Genomic DNA, 20,149 nt, shown 5'->3' on the forward strand with positions numbered 1-20,149 from the left:
GCAGGTATTTCTAATAATTGGATGGCCATTTGCAGGAATGAGGGAAAAATTCAAATATTTCATCAACTATCTTAATTACTATTTTTATAATTTCTAGCATGCAATACAACTAAAGTGTGATCTTGTGACTATTGTTAAACTTGGTTCCACATATCTCCTTTTAATTTGTTTGGGAATTTTGTTTTCAGTAGGCAGAAAAAACTGTATGAATATAGGTAAAAGTATACTTAACACAGTAAGCTGTGATCAGTGCGTAGAAGGATTATAAACAAATACAGAATCACAGACATGATAATAGCCAAATTTCCACTTTTAAAATGTGTCAACTTAAATGGGATGATTTGCAATTACCAAGCTGGCCTTTCCAGTGATAGGAACTCTAAATTCTTCATAGCTTTTTCCTGCACCATATCTTTTGAATGTTCCTTAAGCTTCCAAGAGCTTGTAAGATTCCTTATGATGATTTTATGGGTTTCTTGATATATATGGTACTTTGTAATTCTTTTGGCAACTGTTTGACAGAATGCCAAGAGAATAAATATGCTAGAGCATTTATTTCACATTCATAAGAAATATAACACAAATTGCCGTACGAGATTCATAATTAAAATAACCAATTAAAACCAATGTATTATTGCTGATCAACTTACTAGGTTAGATTAAAATTCAAAACAACGTAATGATTTTGTATTAATCAATTGATAGGCAATAGCTTTTGTTAATATTTGAAACAAACCTAACATCCTCACTATAAATTTCATTGAATCGGTGAAAACAATTTGAACATCTGCTTTCCCTTCCTGTACATGTGTTCTGCCATTATTCGAAAAAAAAATCTATGATTTGTAAACTATCAAGTGCCCCTACCAAGGAACCGAAGAGGACAACTCAAAATCAAAGAATACTTTTTTTTTTGAAACCAAAGAGTGCAGCTAACACTACAATTATAAATTTATAACTACATATAACATTAACTCATCAATGATACATTACATTAAATGCAAATATGAATGCTAAACATTACTTAGGTAGCAAAGTCCTTTTAGGTTCCCTAACATTACTACTAGCAATGCATACCATACATGACTATTACCATTTAGGCCCATGAAACTAAGAACAAGTTTTGAATATGGACAAATTCATTTTGATACTAATGCATCCCAAAAATTTATTATCACTGGATTATCTACTCGCAGTAGGTCATCTTGGCAGCCACTTAGGGCCTCATCCCCCATTGTGAGCCACTCCCCTAACCATACTCCTAGAAAACCACTCTTGTGCTCCAAATTGAAAATTCAAAAAAAAGCATCACAAATCAAATAACCATAAAAGGTCCTCATAAAATCTTCATAGTCAAAGTAATCACAAAAGAAGAGTTTGGAGCATAACTCAAAATCATCAATAGTATCCTTCTATATATCATTATAACAGTAGGGACATTGAATTCCAAATCATAAAAGTCTCATGTTGAGAATCTCATTGAATCTCTCAGAATTCCTAAACATAAACCATAACTAGATATCACATAAATCATGCATATGTCCTTTTGGATCCAGTTATCAGCATCATAGCACACTCATTGTCCAATTGCCATTAACCAAAAACGCCCATGAATAGAAATAGACCCTCGTCTTTTCATTTGCATAGTTGAGCCTTAAATCAACATGTTACCATGAAATGTGATACACCAATCGAACTAGATCGTGAAAACATTACATTCAAGAAACAAGATGGAATCAACTATCAAGACAAAACCCTCGCCTCTGATAAGACTTAACCCAAGAATTACACAACACACCACCTCTATCGTCACATCAAGAATAAAATATTGCCTATATGATTAACAAGGTAAAACATTTCAACTTAGCTCATAAGCTAAATGCAAATCAAAATAACATATAATTAAAACTCAAGGAATGTCAATTTATAAAGAGGTCAAAATGGCCTCTAGCATACAGTTACTCACACCAAGTAGCATGAATTTCACAATCAACTATCACTTAAACCTTAACTCACACCTAATCAACATAGATTAAAATTAAGCATTTTAAATATATGGAAAACCAAATTGATATTAACTTTCAAACTACTAAGTCTATTGTAAATACCTCTAAAGAAAACAATATATACCTCCAAAACACTATCAAAATACAAAGAATAGCATGATACCCATGTATAATATAAATGGTAATTCATATTCACATCCTATTGCATATACAACTCATCAATTCAAAAGTAACCTTGCTTGCAACTAGATATAAGTTAATTATGACTGACAAACTACTACATATATTTGTCTAATTAGTGTAGTAATGAATAAAGAAGTTCTTATCAATACATTCTAAATAGAATACAATTTAAACCCCTAAATTCAAATGAAATTCATTTCCTAACTAAACCTAATCCATCACTCATTTAAACACAATGGAGTAGTGATTACTAATAATTAATCAATTAAATTAATTAAGTCCAATAAACTAATTTCTAATTGCACTATTCAAATAATATAAATCTACAAATGAAGTATCATTAACTTAATTAATCAATGAAAGAATTAATATCAAAGTTTTATCCTCTTTTTTCAATAATTCTAATAAGATATTTTCTATTAATTAATTTTATGAACATTTAATTTAGAAAAAAAAACAAATTCCCATTCAATGTCTAACTTAGCTTGATTCTAAATTAAATAAAGCTAATTTCTAGTAATTTTAAATCTTAAAGAATCAATGCCTTTATTCCCAAGAATGAGCTCTCGTTAAAAAAACAAGAAATCACTTCATGCTAAGAAAGTTAATTTTTCTTTTCAAGAAACTTAAGTCAATTTCCTATACATGCAACGGTATTAAAGAAAACTTAGAAACTAAGATTCTTTTAACAAAGAAATTGATTCATCAGCCTATTTACATGAGGAGAAATAGAGAATGTGGAATCATAGACAACGCACCTGAATTGTATGAAGAACAACATTTTAGAACAAATAATGAATATTAATAGTATTGGACCCCAAAAACTAGAACAACAACTTGTCTTGGCCATAGCTAAACCAAGTAATGAGATCTTGACTTTCAAATCAAACCACATGCCAAGCAATACAATTGAAGATCAAAATAAAGAGGGATTGAGTATGACAGAAGAAAATGCCCAAGAGTGGAGTGTACCCAAAAAACATTTAGTAGATTGCAATGGGAAATAAGGAGGAATAGAATGCGATAAGCACAAATTGGATGAAGGAAAGGAATGGTAGAGCATAATGTATTGGCTTCCAATCGACAACAAAATTCTATTGTAATGTCTTGATATTACCCCAACAGGTTATAATTTCATCAAACACAAAGTCTTCTCTAATTTACTTGTTTGACATTTCGTCAAACACTTTGCAAGCAAAAGATATATTGCATATCTAAATTCTGATTGCTTTCTAAATGCCAAACTTTAATAAATATGCTTGCAAAGAACACACTACACATCTAATAATGAAGATGCAATTGTTTTTGTATAACACTGATTACAAATAGGAAAATATGCATCAACATCAATAAGACAATAGGGCAACAAATTCTGATATAAAACTCTGATATGAATCATATTACAATAGATTTTACAAACCCTACCAATGCCCTAAATATCTACTCTCAAACAATGCAAAATGTAGTAGATACAAACTTGGAATTGCAAATCATTGAAGCGATGGCACCATAGCAGCGGTACTGTAACAAGTCTCTATAGCACCATCGCTGTAGCAATGATACTATAGCAGCGGTTCTATAGCAAAGTTACTGTAGCAATATCCAACTTATTCCTTACTCCACAAATCTAGCCCTAGGCCACAAATTTGGCATGATGAAAAGACCGATTTGTCTTCTCCAACAATCGCAACCTTTCAAGAGATATTTCACCACCTCAGTTATGCAAATCAATGGGAGTGTTCATTCCCAACGATCAATGTAGCAACTGCAAAACCCTTGGCTCCACAAGTTATCCGAAAGAGTAGATGGCAACACATTTGATGCTCAACAATGAAGCTGCCCTCCCTATGTATTCTTTTCCTCTAATAGATGGACTTCCTTCTAGAAGAAATAAAATAATATTAAATTCCTCCTCCTATAAGATTCTTTTAATTTATTTATTTAACTTTAGTCACTTTTAATCAAATTAATTAAATATAAAATCACCTTTTAATTTTAATTTATTTAATGACTTTATAAGAAATTAATTTAATCAGTTTCTCCGTATTTCTCCACTTAGCCTTCGGAGAGTGTAAAGGCTAAGAACTCCACTAAGATGCTAAAAAGATGGGGACATTACAGTCTGCCCCTCTTGAAATTGCTTGTCCCCAAGCAATCTCGACTCTGGATGCTGCAAAATTTCTTCACACTCCCAAGTGGCATCCTCTACTAGCAGGTCCTTCCACTTCAACAAGTACTCCCAGATAGTACGTCTCCTCAAATTCCTCTCCCTAAACTCAATGATAGCCTCTGGTACTAAAACCAATTTCCCCTCATCGTCCAAGGATGGAAGCACTATAGAAAGAACAATCTGGTGTCCTAATGCCTTTTTGAGATGTGACACATGAAAAATATTATGGACTCTACTCTCTGCCAGTAAATCCAACTTGTAAGCCACCTCTCCAACTCTCTTGATCACCCTAAAAGGCCCATAATAATGTGGCTTAAGTTTTTTGGTACCACTCTTCTTGAGAGTGGATTAGCGGTAAGGCTACAGCATCAAATATACCATATCACCTACCTCAAAAATTTGCTCAGTCCTCTTCTGATTGACATATTGCTTCTGTTGATTCTATGCCTTAGTGATATTATCCTTAAGAGCCTTCACAATGTCCTAGCTCTCCTGTAATAAGTCTCCAACACTGGGCACTCTACTATCTAACAGCAACAAATCCATGAAACTGGGTGCCTCATATTCATATAATGCCATGAATGGTGACATCTGGATAGACATGTGATAAGTGGAATTATAACAATATTCACATAGATATATCCACTTAACTCAAGCCTTTTGTTGCCCTGCTATGTAATTCCTTAGGTATCCCTCCACTCATTTGTTCACTATCTCTGTCTGACCATCTGTTTGGGGGTGGTCGCTAGTACTTGGAGTGAGCTCTATCCTTCGCAACCTAAACAACACCTGCCAAAAGTGACTCTTAAGCCTGCTATCCCTGTCACTGACAATGCTCCGAGGAAAACCATGTAGCCTAAATACCTCTCTGAAGAATAAATCTACCACTTGTGTAACACTGTATGTAGTGTTGATTGAGAAGAAGTGGGCAAACTTTGTAAGTTGATCAAAGACAACATATATATAGTCTCTACCCTGGGCTCTCAGCAATCATGTGATGAAGTCCATGGATAAACACTCCCACTTCCTATCAAGAATCTTAAGTGGCTTAAGTAAGCTGGCTAGGTAAGAGTGCTCTTGTTTATTCTATTGGCAAGTAGGACACTCTAACATATTGCAACACCTCGTCTTTGAGCCCTTTCCAAGAAAAACGCTCACGAATCTGTCGGTAGGTTTTTAAAAAACTTGGATGTCCTACCATAGGTGAGTCATGATAAACTCTCAACAACATCCTCTTCACCTTTAACCTTGGCACCAAATAAATGCGCCTTTTGTAAATGATGATCTCATTCAAAAGGGTGAAATCACTATTCTGGATTGATCCATCTATGAATCCCGATGCCCATGTATCGTTTACATACTCTGCAAGGATCAAATGTCTCCAATCCTCTGATATATCGGTTATCAAGCTCAAGTGGGATCTTCGTGACAAGGCATCTACTCCTACATTCTGTGTCCCCTTGAAATAGGTAAATCAAAATCATATGCCTGTAATTTACTTACCCATTTTTGTTGCCTGTTATTAGGATCTCATTGACCTAGGAAATGTTTTAGGCTATTGTGGTTGGTTTTTATGCTGAATTTGCTACCAAATACTGCCTGAAATTGGCCAAAGCATGCATTATGGCCAACATTACCTTATCATAAATGTTGAAACTCCTCTCAGACCCCCTAAGCTTCCTACTTTCATAAGCAATCGTGTGTTTGTCTTGCATAAACACCACTCCAACACCTTCACTAGATGCATCACAATGCAACTCACAAGGTTTGCTAAAATTTGGTAATGCTAGTACTGGACAAGAAGTCATCAACTCCTTGAATTTATCAAAACACTCCTGTGCCTCAAGAGTCCACAAGAAAGCCCCCTTTCTCATCAAGTCTATCAAGGGTGCTACATGCCTGGAATATCCACTAACAAACCTCCTGTAGAACCCACACAACCCCAAAAATTCTCTCAACTATGTCAGGTTTACTGGAGTAGGCCACTCAATAATAGCACGAATCTTTTTCAGGATCCATGTGTACTCTCTGAGCACTAATAATGTGACCTAGATATAATAACTCTAATAATCCCAAATCACACTTTGATTCTTTTGCATACAAAGACTCCCTGCTTAGAATGCTCAACACAATGTCTAAGTGTCGCACATGCTCATCCGATGTCCTACTATACACTAGGATGTCATCAAAGAAGACTAACACAAATTTCCTCAACTGATGCTAAAAAACCCTATTCATTGTGGACTGAAAAGTAGCTAGAGCATTAGTTAGCCCAAATGGCATAACTACAAACTCAAAATGGCCACAATAACACCTAAATGCCATCTTTTCTATATCCTGCTCTCTAACTCGGATTTGATAATAGCTTGATCTCAAATCAATTTTGGAGAAGAAACATGCTTCATGTAGCTTATCTAATAACTCATCAATCCATGGGATGGGATACCTATTTTTTATAATCTTCTTGTTCAAGACCCTGTAATTTATGCACATCCTAATAGTACCATCCTTCTTCACCAAAACCACAAAAAAAGCAAAAGGAGACTTACTTGGCCTAATGTGCCCCATAACAAGTAATTCCTTGATGGTTTTCTCAATCTCATCCTTCAATCTCTTTGGATGCCTATAGGGTGTGATCATGATAGGTTTAGCACCCTCCTCTAACTCAATAATATGTTGAATACCTCTATTTGGAGGTCTACCAGGTGGTATTTCACTAAAAACCTTGTAGTGCTTAATTCTAAATTCCTATATGTCTAGGTGATATTCTATTTTTGCTGCCACTGTGATAGCATTAAAGTGCAGTGGGTTGCCCACTCAACCTAGTCATATCTCAACAAGCTCTCCATGCATCTGCAAGACATCATCCTAAACCCACTGTCACGAATGGCCTTAAGTATATGAGTCTTCCCTTCTGACTGAAACCTCATCTCCATATCTCTCAAATTGAGAGTGAATTCCCCTATATCATGTAACCAAGTCAGGCCAAGAACTAAATCTGTATCAGCCATGTTAACAACATAAAAATCTACTTTGAAATCAAAGTTGTTGATCTTTAATAGTAGACCTATAATCTTCCTGTCACATTTGAGGATGTAGCCATTAGCTACCCTCACTCTCAGACCCTCTCAAATTGCTCTGTCTGTATCCCATGCCTCTCAATCAATCTGGAATCGATAAAATTGTGAGTAGCACCTATATCAAGCAAAGTAGTAACTCGCTGACTAGCCAATACCCCTCTCATCCTGAATGATCCCTCTTGTTGTACACTAGTGAGACGGGCCTCCTTAATTCTACCCTCAATCTTCTCACCACCTATATCATCTATGCCTTCCTTTTCTTCAATTGATTCCTCATTTTCAGATTGCTGGTCTGAATTTTCAGAATCAAAATCCTCATCATAAATCCACATAACCCTATTTGCTTTCCCTTTTGGCCTCAAACGACAATCATGGTTCATGTCATAAGGTCCTTTACAATAAAAAGAGAGTTTTTTCTTCCTTAAATTATTCAATGTCTCTCTATTCAAAGGAGCAAATGATTTATCTTTATTTTCAGCCTTTGTTTCATTCCTCTCAGGTTTCTTGAAGAATGGTTTGTCTTTGCTAGATGATGCACCCTTTGAATAAAATTTATTTACTAGGGCTGCTTGTTCCATACTTCTAGCCTTCTTAATCGCTTCTTGAAAATTGAATGGATCAAAGGCTTTTACCCAACCCTTCAATGGTTCGGATAATCCCTTAGTGAACAAAATAACCAATCTCCTATCTAATATATCTGGCACCATAATGGATAGCCTCTGAAAATCACTAATGAAATACTCCAATCCGCATGTTTGTCTCAACTATGCCAACTCCTTGAAGTAGACTTTTGGATCCTTTTATCAAATGTTTCTACTAACTTGTCCACGAAATTCTGATATGAAGTCACTTGGTTATGTTGAAGGGTAACCATCCCATGGTACCACCAATCATGTGTAGCTCCCTCTAAATGTACCATGGCATATTTTATTGCCTCTACTTCTGTCATAGGTCTTAGTGCTAAGAAGGTATCAAGCTTGTGAATCTAAGCTTGCGTTGTCATTCTACTCCCATCAAATTTAGCCAAGGAAAGTTTCATTGTAGCATGCTTTAATTCATTATCCTCGCCACGAGGTCTTCTATTATGTCTAACTGCATGGTAGTGTTCTCTTTTTTGGTTCATAAACCTCTCAAAAGTAATTCTCTCCCATACCTGCGGTGCCAATAATTCTCATTCATCATTACCAACCATAAAGATATCTGCAATGTCTCATCCTCATCTTCCTCTGTTGGCTCCTATACTGGTTCCTCTCTAACAAAGGTAGGATGTGTGGGCCTGTCTGTTGCTCTGGAAATAGTTCTATGAGCTCTAGGTGATCTTACTGCACTCTTGTTATCCCCTTGTTCCTAATTCTGTCTATCCTGTGGGTTCATGCACCCAACTATGGTGGTGAGTTCCTGCAAAGCCTAAGCCTGAGCCATCCGCTCTTTTCCTTTAACCATTGCTTTGAAAAATTCTCTTGTTTGCTGATCCTTATTCCTGTGGTCTCTTGGTGGGCTAACCTCTTGTTTGTCACCCATGGTGTCTAGTTTCCTATCAAATTCTTGTTCCTTGTCGAATAAAGCTTGCCTGTGAGTGTAAAATTTGTGAGAGCCAACCCCAAGTGGTTGCATGTGATTGCTAAACCCTCAGGATAGCAAGATTTAGCTTTTATATCAATGTAATAACCCCAACAAGTTATAGCTTTGTCAAACACAAAGTCTTCTCTAATTCACTTGTTTGACATTTCGTCAAACACTTTGCAAGCAAGAGATATATTGCATATCTAAATTTTGATTGCTTTCTAAATGCCAAACTTTAATAAATATGCTTGCAAAGAACACACCAAACATCTAACAATGAAGATGCAATTGTTTATGTATAATTACAAATAGGAAAATATGCATCTACATCAATAAGACATTGGGGCAAAAAAATTTGATATAAAACTCGGATATAAATCATATTACAAACGATTTTACAAACCCTACCAATGCCCTAAATGTCTACTCTCAAACAATGCAAAATGTAGTAGATAAAAACTTGGAATTGCTCCAAAAATATGAATTTTCTCATAGCAAATCACTGTAGCGACGGTACTATAGCAGCAGTACTGTAGCAAGTTACTGTAGCAGTGTCACTATAGCAGCAATACTGTAGCAATATCCAACATATTTCTTACTCCACAAATTTGGCCCTAGGCCACAAATTTGGCACAATGAAAAGACTGATTTGTCTTCTCCAATAGTTGCAACCCTTGGGAAGATATTTCACCACCTCAGTTATGCAAATCAATGGGAGTGTTCGTTCCCAATGATCAATGTAGCAACTACAGATACCCTTGGCTCCACAAGTTATCTAGAAGAGTAGATGGCAACACATTCGATGCTCAACAATGAAGCTACCCTCCCTATTTATTCTTTTCCTCCAATAGATGAACCTCCTTCTAGAAGATTCTTTTAATTAATTTAATTAACTTTAGTCACATTTAATTTAATTAATTAAATATAAAGTCACCTTTTAATTTTAATTTATTTAATGACTTTATAAGAAATTAATTTAATCAATTTCTCCTTATTTCTTCACTTAGTGTTTCGGAAAATGTAAAGGCTAAGAACTCCACTGAGATGCTAAAAAGATGGGGACGTTACATGCCCCCTTCTTTATAGCTATTTCACTTATCATCTTAACTTTTATGCTCCCGAAGGGTAAGTGGAGGAACAAGGAGAAATTAAGAATTTAGTTAATTATTTGTAAGGTTATTAGCTAAATGAATATTAAAAGATGACTTTATATTTCATTAATGTAATGAAGAACTAAAATAAAATAATATGTTCCTAGAAGTTTAAGGATCCAACTCTTCATATTTCTAGAAGCTTCTTGAAGGATCCACATCCTCGTGTTTGTAAAAGCTTCTCCTTATGTTGCTAGAAGCTTTTTCAAATACCCATCTCCCCATGTTCCTAGAAGCTTCTTGAAGGATACACGTCCTCTTGGAGAAAATGTATCGATAGGGGGACAGTGAAGTTTGTAATCATCCTGTTCTTGGCAATTGCTTGATATGTTCATTTGTGAATCCAAGGGTTTCTACAAAGTTATTCCATTAGTCATTCAAAACGATCACTCCCATTGATTAGCATAACTGAGGTGGTGAAAGATCTTCCAAAGGGTTGCATCTATTTGGGTTAGAGATTCAATCTTTCATATTAGTATCATTATGTTCAAATCTGATAGAGACCAACTTTAGAGAGCTTCTAAAGAAAATTTCCTTGTAAGCCGCCGTATGACCCTCCAACCATTCACATACCATATGACATTCCAAGCTCTCCATCATTGTAGGGCTCCTCATGATTACTTCTTCAAACTACGACCTCAAAGACTATTTTCTTCATACAGCACATCCTAACTCATTCCCACCGTACGACATCTTTTGAGCTTTGTACGAACTCAGTGACCTCTCCTAGGAGTTCTGGAACATTACAATACCACTCTATGATTTCAACATTGCCTGTAAAAGGGACTTAAAACGTTCATGTTGATACCTTGTCTCGTCCTCTACATTTGAACTCCATGGTTGAGATTTCAAACGGTTGGAGACATTTGATTGTTGCAAAGTATGCCAAGGACTCTTGGGCTTCTAGCATAATTGATGGATCGATCAAGGATAATAACTATTTAATTGTAAATGATCCTTTCATTTACAAAGTGAGGACATTTTTTACCCTAAGATCAAAAATGAAGAATACAGTGTTGAGGACGTTTCATGATGCACCTATGGCAGGACATCCAAGGTATTGTAAGACTTAAAGGCAAGAACGAGAATGTTTCACTTCGAAGGAACTTAAGTCGGATATCCTTCAATATGTTGGAAAATGTACTATTTTTCAATAGAATACTTATAGGACTGCTCCAACCACTTATTATTCCTAATAAGTAGGAATGAATATCAATGGATTGCATCTATGTAGTTGTTGGTCGTCTTACCAAGTATGTTTATTTCTTTCAGATTGCAGCTACATATTCAACTACATAGGTAACAGATTTATTTTTCCACAAGATATTGTGGATGTACAAGTTAACCTCGAATCATTGTGACCAACAACAATAGTCGGTTCAACAAATTTCGATAGTATATTTAGATTGTGTGGGACCAAACTCACTCCAAGCACCAATTATTGCCCATAGACAAATGGACAAATAGAGATTGTTAAATGAGTGGAGGGATATCTCAGGAATGGCATTCCAAGGCAACAAAAGGGATGGGTAAAGTGAATTCATCTTTGTGAGTATTGCTATAACACTACATACCATTTTACAATTCAGATGACGCCTTTTATGGCTTTGTATGGTTATGATGCACCTAGCCTCCTTGACTTACTGATGATTGAAAGTAGAGTACCTGCTGTTGGATATGTGCTGCAAGAGAATCAAGATATTATGAGGGCTCTTGTTAAAATATCCAAAAGGCACATAATCAACAAAAGCAGTGTGTAGGTTAGAATAGAGTTGAGCATTCATTTGAGGTAGGGGATATGGTGTATTTGATATTGCAGCCCTATTGTCAACCATCTTAAGAAGTTTGGTACGGGGAAGCTTACACCGCAATATTATGGACTTTACAAGATCATCAGGAAATTGGGATAGGTGGCTTATGAGTTGGAGTTATTGACTTACAATAAGGATCATAATGTTTTACATGTGTCACACCTCAAGGAGGTGTTAGGACATTGTGTCGTTCCTTCCACAACTCGTCTACCCTTTGATGATGAGGGGAGGCTCATTTTGGTGCCCAAAGCCATCCTAGATGGAAAAGAGAGGTAGGTACAAAACGCGAGTTATCACAAAGTATTTGATTAAATGGAAGGACTTGTTGATTGAAGATGCTAAATGGGAGAACAAGGAGATTTTGTAGCATTTACAGTTGAGATTGCTTGCAAACAAGCAATTTCAAGAGAGGTGGACTACAATGCCCCCTTCCTTATAGTCATCTCAACTATCATCTTAGGCTATATGCTTTAAAAGGGTAAGTGGAGGAACAAGGGAGAAATTGATTAATTAATTGTGAGGTTTTCAGTTAAATGAATAGTAAATGGCAACCTTATATTTAATTAATGTAATAAATGACCATAATAAAATAATATGTTTCTAGAAGCTTCTTGAAGAATCCATCTCCTCATATTTCTAGGAGCTCATTGAAGGGACCGTTGCCTCATTTTTCTAGAAGCTTCTTGAAGGACCCATTTCCTCATGTCTCTAGGACCCATCTACTCGAGGCGTGAAGCAACCACCGAATACTCCCATCTCCAACCAACCCAGATTTGTGGGACCTCATAGTGGGTTCATTCGGCAACAACACTCCATCTCCAATGGTACTCAGAGATGGACCTGGTCTCTTAGCTGCCCTGAACCATACCCTTCGGTACTCGACTTCTTTCCCACTGAGGAAGGACCTCTAGCCCTTTCCTCGACAATTTTCTTTTACTTTCTTGCTTGCTCTTTCCCAGACACCATTTGGTGCTCCTATTGTATTTTGTTTCCTTGTTTGTAAGCTTTCAGTCCTGTAGACCCCTTTGGTGGTCTCTTGTTGGACATTAATAAATTTATCTTATCTTGTCTTATCTTGAAGGATCCACCTCCTCATGTTCCTCGAAGCTTCTTGAAAGACCTTCTCGTGTCTCTACAAGCTTCATGAAGGATCGGCCTCGTCATGTCCTTAGAAGCTTCTTCAAGGATCCACCTCCTCTTGGATAAAAAATATAAATAGGGGGACAATTAAGTCCCTAATCATTTAGTTCTTGACAATTGCTTTGATATGTTCATTAGTGGAGTCAAGGGTTTCTACCAAGTTATTCCATTAGTCATTGGGAACGATTTCTCCCATTGAGGTGGTCAAAGATCTTGCAAAGGGTTACATCAGTTTGGGTGAGAGATATTTAGTCTTCCACTATGGTATCATTATATTTAGATTTCATGGAGATCAACTAGGTATGAGAGAGCTTCTAAAGAACATTCCCTTGTAAGCGAAGAGTCTTGTCCATCACTCAATGATTGTAATCAGTCAATTGCATTTTCATTCTAGTACAATGTTTAGATGTTTTTGAAGACTTTTGCAAGCATTTCTACTATTACCAATTGAAGTTAGGTGTGTTAGAAGCAATCCGCAAGACATCCCTATGTGTAAAGTGTTTGACAAGATCAAACTTTAGAAAATTGGAATCAGAATTAGTAAGGGATATTATCTATTCACTGTAATGTCCCACTTTTAGCATTCATAGCATGATGTTGTCGTTAGCCTATTTCCCCACGGTCCCGTAGGCTAACCAGGACATTAATGGGGCTTAGAGGCCATTTGGCCTAGATAGTTTCAGTTGCAGGTCTTTCTGAGGGGTTTTGAGGCAACTTTGGGCATACTTACTATTTATAGTAAGTCATCTTGGACATGGTCGGACATCCAAGGGCAACGGTATGTCAATGGTAATTGTTTAAAATCGACAAGAAGACTTGTTTATCATTGATAAGATTTGTTATGCATTGATAAAGCTATTTTATAAACTTAAATTTAAATATTTAACTTTATTAATGCATAGACTATAGTTTGTGGGAAATATTTAAATTAAAAGAGTCCCCTTTATTTTATAACACATTGGAGACATAAGTTACATAAAAGGAGTTATGTTTTATCCCACATTGAGAAAACGAAAGACGGAGCTCTTGTGAGAACACTATAAAAGAAATGGAAAGAGCTTCTTTTAAGCAGGCTTGCAAATATCAAAGAAATTGGAGAATTTTCTGGAGATATATCTCAATAGTTTGAAGGACGAAATCCCTTCAAGCTGAAAATCTTGACGCCATTGAAAGATATGGTCTTGAGATTCAACATGGTAGCCATCCGAAAAAGTAGATACAAAAAAGTTTCAGCTATAAGTGTGCATTATACCAGCATTGTATTAGAAATTTGATTGCAATCAAAAAGATAATAGTTGCTGGTGTCATTTAAGCGATTCAATCTCATTATTTATCAGCTAGATAGTTTGCATACCAACTGTTTGCAAAAATGCCAGTTGGCTGTAGATGTTCTTTTCTCATGCTTAGATCATAATATATGCACTGAATATTGTCAAAATTAGGAGCACACTCATGTTAGGTCATTGTGTAGTTCATTGTAATCTTCTATCACTAGATTCTCATTGATGCAAATTGGAAAAAAGTCATTTAAAGCAAGCTGAAATACTATATCAGTCATATGTCTCTTGCATGTGAATTGTTTGACAAAATTCTTTGAGCCTTCAATCAGCATCTTTGAGAGCAGATTTGAGGAGGGTTATTACAGTGGTATTAGAGCTTGCTTGCAAAGTGTTTGACAAAATGTCAAACAACCAAAGTATAAAGATTTTTGGTGTTTGAAGAAGTTATAACCTATTGGGGTTATTACAGTGGTATCAGAGCTATAAGTCCTGCCATCCTGTGGAGGTCTTATAGGGAATTTGGATTAGCCACAGAGAGAAAAATGTTTGACAAAATGAATGCCGGTCCAGATCAGGGAAAAGAAAGATTCTTACAATTATTAGACACCTTAGCACAAGGACAGCGATTAGCAGAGCAAAGAGCACAAGAACAGAGTCAGACATTTGAGCTTATGATGCAGGTGATGGCTCGTCAAATGGGGTTGAATGCTAATGTGGTTGGAGGAAATAATCAAAATGGTAATAATCAGAATGGTAATAATCAGGATGGGGCACATAATGGAGGCGAACAAGTTGAGAACAATTTCGGTCATGCACCCCAGCAAACTAGGACAGTGAGTTCGAGGCCCATGGTTCCAACATTTCCTCCTAGAGCTCCAGAGCAGCCCGTACCAGAGCCCCAGATCACTGATATACAGGACCAGCTGAGGAGAGATTGGGAAGCCGGAGGTCCAGATTTTATAGCTGCAATTACCTTTAGGGAATATATAGATGTGCGGATGAAGCATATGCCACGTGGACATGACAAGAACCAGAGCTATGAGCTACGAAAGAAAGTAGGGAAACTTCAGTTACCATATTATGATGGCTCGGGGAAGTCTACAGCAAGAGCTTGGGTTCAAAAGCTTGACACATATTTTCAAATGAACCCTATGCTTGAGGAAGAAGCCATTAAGTATGCAGCAATTCACCTGGATGGGTTAGCACACAAGTGGTGGCATCATGGTATGGTCACTATGGGTCATGCACACATTACCTCCTATGTGGAGTTTAAGGAGAGACTGATTGAACATTTTGATAGGCCTAAGGATCGTACCTTCCCTATGACAGGCAGAAATTTGTATGAGGAGTTTAATAGACATGCTGATTCAATACAGGGAGACATTAGCACATCTTCAGGTAATGGTTTATTTGCATCATCTTCACAGGTAGAAGGGGTTACAGACGTTGTGCAGGTTGAGCCAGAAGGTGATATCACAGGCACACCGGATTGTGCAATTGACATAGATAGTGATTCCAGTACAGTTGGGCTAGATGAAGTTACAGTAGTTGAGGATACTATCATGTTTGAGGATAGTACAGTTGATCAGAAAGTGAGCATTCAAGACTTTGCAGAAAATGAGACACGTGTATGAGCTTTGTCTTGAGGTGATTTCAATTCGAGAGTTAGCGTGTATAGCAAGGACTCAGTTTTCTTTTACAGTGGAGTCACATGATGATGATATGAGTATGTCTAGCATTCACACTCCGGATTCAAAGATTGTAGACAAGTGCATGAAGTCAATTGGTATTGTTCACATTACTCAGGTGAGAAGTTTACTTGAATTGCCAGCTGGTTTCCGTTCATGGATTAGATGTTGGGATCCTTATCTTAGTACTTGGGATCGTTTTGACCAGAGATATCTATCATTCCTTGGTAGTAGTAACTATTGCACCATCATGGACTTGATTAGTAGTTTGCCAGGTGTAGTTCTCATCCATGTCAGCAACTTGTTTGATGCTGGATTTAGTTTTTACACACCTGTGTTGGGCATTGTTCATATATCCAGTCGACCATTCTTGTTGGAATGGGTTGATGATCTCTCAGATATGATAGAGTCTACAGAAGAGTCCCAAGATCTGAGTATTACAGATGATAGCTATTCCGAGGTTACTCCTTTGGACAGTGTACCAGGGATAGAGTATAGAAGTTCGACTAGTCGGCACAATCATGTGTCTAGTCAGCTGAGAGTTGGCAAGCGAGACATTTCTATCACTTGCGAGCATTTCGATGCTTCTCGTCAGTTGTTAGCAATTTATGGATGGGGTTCTCCTACTAGTGATGAGCAGGGAGGCAATTATCTTTCCTTGACAGAGATCCACTCTTTATGGGAGGCTATCCGGATTCTGAGACAAAATTATATGCAGTTGGTAGCCGACAGAGATTATCTTATGGAGTGGGGGAGTACAGCATACGATGCATTATTGGCGAAGGAAGATGAGGTGAGTGAGCTTACTCAGCAGCTCGAGGTGACTTCTGAGATTCTTGAGAGTACACAGTTGACTTTCGAGGAGTCACAGTTTCATTTGGTTAAGGTGACCATGGAGTTAGAGTGACTTCAGTCTTTACCAGATTCTGTACAATCACGGACTGTGGTGTCTAGTGATCCACGGATGTCCATGGTCGAGGTTGATAGAGGTAGTGGAGATGAGGATATATCTGTCCACGACACTACTATTGGCATATTTGGTCCATTTCCACTGGAGGCAGGTTCAACTGAGTTGGGCGCTGCAGCTGAGCATTGTGATATGTTTGACTTGGAGGGCACAGAGACTACTGATGTTGTTGTTGATTCTGCACTCTTGGCTATATCATCCTCTGACTTAGCTAATGATCAGTCACAGTTGGTCATATCACGTCTGCAAGATGAGTCTTTGATTGAGATTGGTTATTTTTACCGGCATTATACTAAAGGATATGTTCATCGGTTTGCTTTTGATCCATGTGTTGAGGAGTTGATGGCAGACAGGTTTGGACTGGGCTCTCATTTTTGCTATCTATCGTGTAATGACTATTCACCATCAGCAGTGCATGGGTGTTATGGTTATGAGACAGTGGCTGGTAATCTGCAGAGTTGTGTTAACTGCAGCAGATGTACAGTGTGTGGATTCTCTGTATTTGGTGCAGTTTCATGTGGGAGTGGTCACTATTGTAGCAGAGTTGGAGTGTGCATTCCACATAACACGGTGGGTTGTGTGGATGGTGTTTATTATGTTGACAGTTTGGGTGATCTACTCTACTTGGGGTCTAATATTTTGAGAGTTTGTGCCTCATGGGTTCCTGACTGTGGCAGTAGTGGATTTGGAGTTCAGTTGCACCGTGATTCACGATTCATTTATGGATTCCTCTTGGTTAATTTTCAGAGGTTGTTGCAGGAGCCTATGTTGACTGACAGCACTATAGTTCATGACTACATTTGGGATCCAGGTGGATTGATTGGGTTGTTGTTTGACCATTGCTTGGGGACAAGCAATTTTGGGAAGGGCGGACTGTAATGTCCCCTTTTTAGCATTCATAGCATGATGTTGTCGTTAGCCTATTTCCCCACGGTCCCGTAGGCTAACCAAGACATCAAAAGGGCTTAGAGGCCATTTGGCCTAGATAGTTTCAGTTGCAGGTCTTTCTGAGGGGTTTTGAGGCAACTTTGGGCATACTCACTATTTATAGTAAGTAATCTTGGGCATGGGTGGACATCCAGTGGCAGCGGTATGTCGATGGTAATTGTTTAAAATCGGCAAGAAGACTTGTCTATCATTGATAAGATTTTTTTTGCATTGATAAAGCTATTTTATAAAGTTAAATTTAAATATTTAACTTTATTAATACATAGACTATAGTTTGTGGAAAATATTTAAATTAAAAGAGTCCCTTTTATTTTATAACACATTGGAGACATAAGTTCCATAAAGGGAGTTATGTTTTATCTCACATTGAGAAAACGAAGGATGGAGCTCTTGTGAGAACACTATAAAAGAAATGGAAGAGCTTCTTTTAAGCATGGTTGGAAATATCAAAGAAATTGGAGAATTTGCTGGAGATTATGTCTCAATAGTTTGGAGGACGAAATCCCTTCAAGCTGGAAATCTTGACGCCATTGAAAGATATGGTCTTGAGATTCAACATAGTAGCCATCCGAAAAAGCAGATACGAAAAAGTAGTCCGAAAAAGCGGAACCGAAAAAGCAGCCCGAAAAAGCGAAATCGAAAAGGCAACCCGAAAAAAGCGGAACCGAAAAAGCAGGTGGAAAAAGAAAATCCGAAAAAGCAGTCGAAAAAGCAAATCCGAAAAAGCAAAGCAGAAGGGGCAGCATTGTAGAAAATTATTACAGCCATCTACAATCAGGTTCTTCACTTCTCATTTGGCATATTTTCTGAGAAATGTAGGTTTTCAGCTAAGTACAAAATATAGCATCAGCACTTCACTATTTTCATATTGTACTTGTCTTTGTTTGCCATTTGGCATTATTAGTATCAAAGGAAGGCAAAGATTTTGCAATTGAAAGAGCATTGTAATTTTTAGACTATCTATATTGCAAACCTAGAGTTTGATGATCAACTTATTAGTTTGCATGCCAATTGTTTGACAAAATGTCAGTTGGCTGTAAGTTCTCTTTTTGGCATAAACAATGTCATAATTTTGCATACTAAGTGTTTATATTAATGCCACTTGGTTGTAAGTGCATAATGCCATCTTAGGTTGCATCCAAAGTATTTGTCATAATCACTAGTTGCTGTAGCTGCATATTGTAAGTAGTTTAAATCACATATTTGTATTGAATATTGCCAAAATTAGTTGCACATTCATGTTAGGTCATTGTTCAGACAAATCTGGAGTCTTTGTAAGCATTCTCTTTGATGCAAATCGAAACAAGAGTTATTGCAGCAACCTGAAAAGTTATATCAGTCATATGACCCCTTGTATGCAAAGTGTTTGACAAAATTCCTTGAGCTTTCATCAGCATTTTTGAGGGCAGATTTGAGGAGGGTTATTATAGTGGTATCAGAGCTTGCTTGCAAAGTGTTTGACGAAATGTCAAACAACTGAAGTATAAAGATTTTTGGTGTTTGAAGAAGTTATAACCTATTGGGGTTATTACATTCACACTATTTTAGTGACTACTCACCTGCAAGGTACTACATGTGTGGAACATGTGATGTCTAGGACAGAGAGAGAAGCTTTTAATGCCTCCTTTGTCCAACATGACGAAAACATGGACTTGCAACGCTTTCCATAAGGTAAATTGATACACAAAAAAAAACTTGATGCGTAAGACCAACATTATTGATATTGTATGGAACATACCAAAAGAGGAATGATAAAGTCACTAGTTGTCATAGATTAATTTTCTCCTTGCCGGTTTCATGAAAAGATGTAAAGTGCCTTGACAATTTTTGAAGTTTTATCCCTGTTTTTCTGCCTTAGGAATTTTGTCAAACACTTCCCTTGTAGCCTCAATTTGCTAATGTTTGTTGTTTTTCTATGATTTTTGAATGCCAATGATATTGATGAATACAATGATTGCAAAATAACTAATTGGAAATCAAAGTGATATGCAACTTCTTTTTATTATTTTCCAAATGCAAGTACATGAAATTCTGATGTAAAATGCACACCTACAGCCAAGAGGTATTTTCACAAACACTTGGTATGCATCCTATGACTATGCAATGAGATGTTTTTACAAACATTTGGCATACAAACTGAACAGCTGAATTAAGTTGATTTC

General features: G+C 36.9%; 1 protein-coding gene across 2 annotated transcripts in view; it reads left to right on the forward strand.

Moving 5' to 3' along the window:
- Nucleotides 1-20,149, forward strand: part of LOC149534278 (long-chain-fatty-acid--[acyl-carrier-protein] ligase AEE15, chloroplastic-like) — a 355,752-nt gene that overhangs the window by 272,909 nt on the left and 62,694 nt on the right. The gene's annotated exons all lie outside the window — the stretch shown is intronic.

The sequence above is a fragment of the Cupressus sempervirens genome, chromosome 10 (assembly GCF_028749045.1).
Source record: "Cupressus sempervirens isolate cs-2001-9-10 chromosome 10, ASM2874904v1, whole genome shotgun sequence".
In the NCBI taxonomy this organism is placed as follows: domain Eukaryota; kingdom Viridiplantae; phylum Streptophyta; class Pinopsida; order Cupressales; family Cupressaceae; genus Cupressus; species Cupressus sempervirens.